General features: G+C 39.8%; 1 long non-coding RNA gene across 1 annotated transcript; it reads right to left on the reverse strand.

Moving 5' to 3' along the window:
• Positions 1-2,584: 2,584 nt before the first annotated feature.
• LOC136768713 (uncharacterized) lies at positions 2,585-5,110 on the reverse strand. The gene is made up of 4 exons (XR_010822017.1): positions 4,871-5,110; positions 4,161-4,300; positions 3,833-3,853; positions 2,585-2,794 (listed from the first exon to the last, which is right to left on the reverse strand). It is a non-coding gene; the product is annotated as an uncharacterized LOC136768713 (long non-coding RNA).
• Between the last annotated feature and the right edge of the window lie 2,143 nt (positions 5,111-7,253).

A 7,253-nucleotide genomic window follows, 5' to 3' on the forward strand; every position in this document is an offset into this window, starting at 1 on the left:
GAAATGTTTACGATACAGTGATTGTGCTCTACACATAATGCCTGCCATATACAGCACATACACACACACACACACACACACACACACACACACACACACTCTCTCTCACACACACACACACACACACACACACACACACACACACACACACACACACACACACACACACTCTCTCTCTCTCTGTCACACACACACACACACACACACACACATTTCTCCTAACCCTGTCTGGCCAGGTGGGATAAAGGCGTGTGCTTTATAATATATGTTGATCTGACTGTATGTGCCTCTGACCCTCCGAGACGTCAGAGCTGACTGATGGTGCAGCAGTTACCCCCGCAGCCAGGAGGGAGCCGTGTGGCAGAGCGTCATAAAGTTGTCCCTGGGGGTGTTCAGTGTGTGTTTCAGTGTTCAGTGTGTCTCAGTGCTCAGTGTCGTGTGTCTCAGTGTTCAGTGTCCAGGGCTCCTGGCTCCTCTGGCTGATGGCTTCTGTTGTGCCAGCGCTGCCAGTGTGTGAGGAGCCTCTTGGGCAGCAGCGCAGTTGCGGGGGGGCTGTTGTGCAGAACTGCACCTGTGTTTCTCACGCTTGGCAGAGCACTGCCACACAGGACTGTCATACCCCCCCCACCTCCCAGGACCCCTGGAGTGATGCACAGAGGTGTGTGGGGTTTGGCAGAGGAGTAAGATTATTATATGTACCCCCCCTTGCCCTCAAATAACCCCCATCTGGAGGCCTCTCTCTCTCTCTCTCTCTCTCTCTCAGCGCTGTGGGAGACAAGCACAGAACAGCTGCTCTGCTGTTGTTGTTGTTTTAATAATCGTTGATTCAGGCACTTGTACCGTCCTCATTGTCACCAGTACTAAAGTATGCATAGAGTTTGTTGTTACTGGTGTCGGTAGGGCAAGTGCAGATGTGAGACCTGCCCCCCCCAAAATCCAAATACACTCCCACCATCCGGGGCTCCAGACTCAGGGTGAGGTCGCTAGAGGGGGAGTTTACTGTGAGGCCATTTTTATTCTTCTTGATCCCATTACAGATTTTTTTGGCGACTCCTAAAGTCCATTCAGTCTTTCCCCCCACATCCCCCTCCCAGTAATGCCTCCCTTTGCTAAAGCTGTCTTCACTCAGGACAGAGTACACAGAATCAGATCTCAGTGGATGGTTAGAGATGTCCTTTGTTCTGTCTCTCAGGCTCACTTGTTTCTTATTTTTAGATACACACAGCCAAGGGTGCGCTGTCTGAGGATTCAGAGTCAAATTAACTGAGGAGGAGACAGGACATTAGTTTGATGAATAAAGTCATATCAGTGGTAAAGAACACAGGAAAGATCGGTGAAAATGTATACGTTAGAATTAATAATTCCTGGCAGAATATAAACCAAAATCCCATAAATGTAACTGCATGTAATTTGTATTTTGCTCCATTCCAGTTTAAAAGAAAACAGTGAAACCAGTATTGTTGTGTTGTCTGATTGAGTAATGTAGCCCTGAGCCAGGTATGGAGCTAATTAGTGACTGGCAGTAGACTTGTTGATAAATATTGGGGGTTGAATCCAAATTGTGTTTAATACGGACACATTTTAGTTGCAGAAGCCATTAAATCACTCAGTGAATATTAACAGAAATTGCTGGTTAATACCGGTTTTTCCAATTACATATTTCACATACAAACAATTTTTTGCTTTTTGATTTTGCATGAATGTATTTACACAGTTAATTAAAATTCACAAATGTATTGAAATGATGAAGGACACTGTCCTGTTCAGTGATTCCAGATCAATCAGTCTCTGCTCTGTGTGCTGTTCATCAATGGAAAAATCACAGTTACCCATTTTGTGTTAGGAACACCTTAACTGAAAATAAATAAATTCACTCAGTTATGCAGTTGAGACAGAAGTAAGAGTGTCATATAAACACCACTGACCAGATTCATTCACCCATGTATAATCTGACTCACACACAGCTAGTGTGTACAGCAACCACTGTTTATACATATTGATAAAAAAACTATTAACCCATGCATTACAGCTAATTAGAAAACACAATATTTGTCTTTATTTTCTCTTTGAATATTATATTTCACTGAATGATATTTAATTCATCCAACTGCACTACCAGTATTCAATTTAAAATGTCCAGGTGTCCGTAATCACCATCAGTGGACAGTGAAGGGCAAATAATCTGCAGGATAGTTATTTTATTATTTTTGACTGTGTCAGTTTAATTAAAATAATATGTGGGGTTTCGGGAAATGGTCAACACCTTTAACTATAACAAATCATTTTGCAGCAAATGATCTAATCAAATGTGAAATAGATACATGTGGTACAGCACATCATCAAGTACACCATGCCATGCACAGGTTTGTCCTGTAGAGGGCAGCACATCCAGTCTGGTCACACTATCAGACAGTAGTACAGCAGTAGTTAGAGCAGAAGACACTGTATACAGAGGACTTACTCACTTCACTGTAATAGTGATCTGCAGGGGAAAGAAAATAGAGTTTCCGAAAAATAATGAAAACATAATATCTCACTTTCTTGCAAACAGTATTAAACAATTTATTGAAAACAGCTCCAGAAACATTTTTTTTCCGCCATTAAAATTCCAATAACAATATTAACTAAAGTTACAAAAGAAAAGTAATGTCAGAAGACAGATTTGAACACCTCTGTCCTGTAGAGGGCAGCACCCAGCTGTGTGAGAGGACTGTCAGACACATCACTGCACACAGCAGCAGTTTTGGATCAGATAAACACACTGGAAACTTACCCAGGCATACAGAGAGCTGAGCTGCAGGAGAAAGAGAAGAGAAGGCAGCTGTAATTCCCATTCTCTCAGTGATATATATAACAGCACATGGTGTATGAGGTCATTACAGTGATGTCATCCCTGTGAACCTTGTTGTGCTCAAACCCCCTGTGTCAGAGGACTGGTCTCTTGATGCAGCGGGTTTGTCACTCTGCTTGTGATGCTGATCAGGTGATTGAGCCTGGTCTGACATACATTTTATTAAAATTACAATTACATTTCAATGTTAAATCAGATTAGTAAAAATAATAATAATACAAAAATGCCTGGAGCTCAGATTTCTAAATCTCTTACATGAGATAAATTATTAATAAAACAACTTTGAAATGTCACCACACACAGCAGCACTGTAGGAGCAAACAAACACAAATTGGTTATTTACAAAGCTGTACAGAAAGCTGACCAGCAGGTCAAAGAGAAGAGAAGACAGTTTTCACATTAGCTCAGTAGCAATTCAGGGAATTGCAATAGCATGTACACATGTTTATATGTAAAGGTTTAATGGTTTATATGTAATTAGCAATAAATGGATGACCGCAAAACATTACATCACCTCTTCATAATGCAAATTCCGGGGATAACAGAACTATTATTATAACGTTAGTGTATTGTGAATGAATTCAAAGCAAAATAATCTAAACGTCAAATGTTTAAATATAAAAAAGTTATTCAAACAATGACAACCTGAGGAAAACAAGAACTGTAGCACACTTACTTTTCTCCTCACTAAGTGTTTTTGTCATAGGAGAAGAGAAATCAGTCACACCAGTGATGCAAACACTACAGCAGCAATAGCAGAGATCTACACTGAGAAACCAGACCCCATCATCCACCTCCTAACATTAGAAATGACTCCCTGTGATGGGGAATCTGACCCCCATGACCACTACACTGGGGCTGACAATCATGAAAAAAAAAGATAATCTTGACATCAAAGTTAAAGCACAAGATGTGATTTAGAGGAAAACAAGTTGATGACTATAAGAAACACAAGAAGCACAAACACTGGCTGCTACTCACCCACTAGCTTACAAAGCTCAGCTGTAGAGGAAAAGAGAGAAGTCAGACAGTGTTTTGAGTGCAGCTTCTTATGAATAAGGATGAGCATAATTAATTTACATTGCATAGGAAGTACATAACAAACATTTTTAAGATTAAGCCATTCTGGTAAACAAATAAAAAGTTCACAATGCAAACATAAATAAAGTATGAAATGTTTTATGTACATTTTAAGGAACAAAACTAAATTTAAACAGAGATAAACCTAAACTAAATAACACCTAACATACAGAAATGCAGAGACAAAGACAAAAACACTAGGGAAACTATAAGAATATTTAAAACTTACGGTTGTCTTTAGAGAGGTTTTCTGTTAAAGGGAAAACAACACAAATCAGTGCCACCAGTGACGTCCAGAGCCCGCACTGCAATAACCAGCCTCCCTCAGAAATGCCGCCCTCTAGTGGGGAATCTGCTGCTCTCTCATCACTAGGGCCAGTGATTTCCGGCAAAGAAAATAAAGACTTTTTGGATTCCCAAATCTTTCAATTTCGGAAATACATTTCATTTTAATAATAGTTATAGTGTTATGATGCAATTGTATAGGTGAACTCGAAAGCACGTTTATTTTCAAATGAACATGGTCTCTGACTGATGTAATGTATAGACAAATATTAAAGCACTGTTTCTCAGCAAACACAAAATCAACAAGATGGATTATACTCTCACGTTTCAATAACGAATACACGGTAGCCTACATAACAATGTTTAGAAACACTTTTTAAACAGCGTTTTCGAAAATAAATATGTCACGCAATATGACAAAAACCTATAGCTGTTCAATCTTGGATTATCAACTTAAACAATGTCAAACATAAAAATAAACTGACCAAAAATTCCATCATTACCAAAAATGCAGGACAAATACAGGTCTGACCACTTAACATTGATTTCTGAACCTGGAGTGGTCGCTTAATTTTTTTTCCATAACTGTATGTATATCAATATTTGAATATCAATGGCAATGCTCACGACACATTAAAAGTAATTTGGGCGTACATCTTCATGCTTTCCATTGACAGTGGGATTAGGACCGCATGGACTGAATTGCACGGTATCACCAAAACAACTCCAGCAATCTGGCTTAATTTTGGCAAACGCTTCTCCGTGGTGGTCCCAAAAGTGCATACGGACATGTCATTGGGAAGTTGCTTTACAATGTCCAAGTAAACGGCCCGCTCATCCTCTGTCGCAATGCGGTCTTTGTGTTGAAGTGTTGCCAGTAGATCAGATGGGCTTTCTAATGTGGGCTTTAACACCATGGTCAATCAGCGAGTCTCTGAGCGGGGCTTGCAGAACAACGTTTTAATTAGCTCACACAGACGGTTCACTTCTCTATTCAATCTGCGTCAGCACTCCCCTAGCACTCCTATCTAATTATACTAATAATGCAATTTCTCTCCCAATCAGGATCATTGCTCAGCTCTTCGGAGGGGGGATGTTGAGCTGATCATGTCAGTCAGCAACCGGATTCATTTTAGCAAAGGTGTCGGGATAATTAACACATTTATTAATTTCAATTTAGCAGCCAATTTTAAATCCCGTTCTGCCTCACAATGTCCCGGGACAGTGGCTCAGGCGGCAGCCCTACAGAGGCGCGCATCACGGGTCCTTGATCATGTCTGCTCACCTCCTGGGTTAATCATGTTAATCATGAACTAATCATGGGGTTAGTTCCCCCTGCTGGAGCCCGAGTCCAAGATCTTTTAAAGATTTTACGGATGACTGTTTTAAAAAGATTTAAAAAAAAAAAAAAAAACGAATCTTAATTGTTTTTAAAGATTTAGTTGTTTTTAAATCACATTGTTTTGGGCTTTTTGGTATAGTTTTGTTATATTTTGTTGTCAAATACATTGACCGTTTTGGGTTTAATTTAAAATGCATTAGACCTTTTTTGTTTGTTTTTTATTTTTTCCTTTTTAATTGTTTCTTTATTTTGTCTAATGCATTTTCAGTTATTTTCAATGTATTTGACTCTTTTGTTGGTGTGCAGTTTTTGCTTTTATCACGTTTTGTTTTGTTGATTTGAGCACGTTTATTTTAAAGTTAATTGTTTTAGTTTTGTTAAAAATCACAAAGATTTTAAAAATTTTAAGTGATTTTAAGAATTGATATTTTAAATGATTTTAATCATAAGTATTAAATATTGAATTGTTTTTATTTTCGAAATGTAAAATACTTTAACCAAATAAACAGTATTAATCATGTTTTGCTGTCGCCAACTGGACTTAAATAAAAAGAAAGTTTTTGTCTTTGATCTCGGGCGTCACCGGGCAGGTTTTAGGGGGACCTCTCCCCTAGTGATGCTGTAATATGCGCCCAGCAGCTCACATCCCACTTAAACGGTCTTTGAACGACTTTCGCATGTACTTTGCATTGTCCGTCACATATGCCACTACGTTTGACAAGTCGATGTCATGCTGTACGAGAGTCTTCATCACAGCCTGTGAGACGGTACAGTTAACGCCTCTGACAACTGCATGAGCTGCGACACAATACTGGCCACGTAGCGCTTCAGATGGTCTTTTCTCTGTGTTTCTGATTTTCATTTTGACGTGCAAGCACTCCTGTGATTGTGCACTGTCACTTTGCTGCCGCAACATCCCCTCTCTCTGTCCTTTGCTTTCTTCAAGGTCTTCGTCAAAGACCTCTAATGTGATGTAGTCTAAAACTTTGCTACAAATTGAACAGAATAACGTCCCTCCGTCAACATGGAGCTCATCTTTTCCGAAGTCTTTTACTCGGTCTCCGGGCGTAACCATTTTTAAATAGGTGCCGGTGTAAAGTCATCAGATCAGGGCTTTGAAGTGCTGTTAGGGCAATTAGAAGTAATCCGATGATTTCGGAAATGAGACGTCATTTCGGAAAAAAAAGTCGGCAATTTCGGCAATTTCCGGAAATCACTGGCCCTGCTCATGACTATTACCTCAGGAACTGTGCTCAGCTGAAAGGTCGTTTCTCTCATTTATACTTTTGATTTCCTAGTTGATCAACTAAGACAAATTATATATTTATAATAGTAATGTGGATGAAAGTCACATACTGTGAGAGATGCTTAACAATGTGGGAAACACTCAGATCAGTGGAGAACACCTAGGACAATTATTAATTCCTACAATTCTCATCTCCATGACTATCAGTGTGAGGATGTGAATGAGAATCATTTAGAAGATTATTAATGACAACGAGCTGAAACACAACAGGTGATTGAAGTGAGAGCAATGAGACACTGAGAGCAGGACCTGCGCTGCTCCGACACAGTGCACTGCACTGCTCTGTCCTGTAGAGGGCAGCACCCAGCTGTGAGAGAGACACGTCACTGCACACAGCAGCACAGGGACACACTGGACACTTACCATACTGTTTATTAAGCTCATCTGCA

The sequence above is a fragment of the Amia ocellicauda genome, chromosome 14, assembly GCF_036373705.1.
Source record: "Amia ocellicauda isolate fAmiCal2 chromosome 14, fAmiCal2.hap1, whole genome shotgun sequence".
Taxonomy (NCBI): domain Eukaryota; kingdom Metazoa; phylum Chordata; class Actinopteri; order Amiiformes; family Amiidae; genus Amia; species Amia ocellicauda.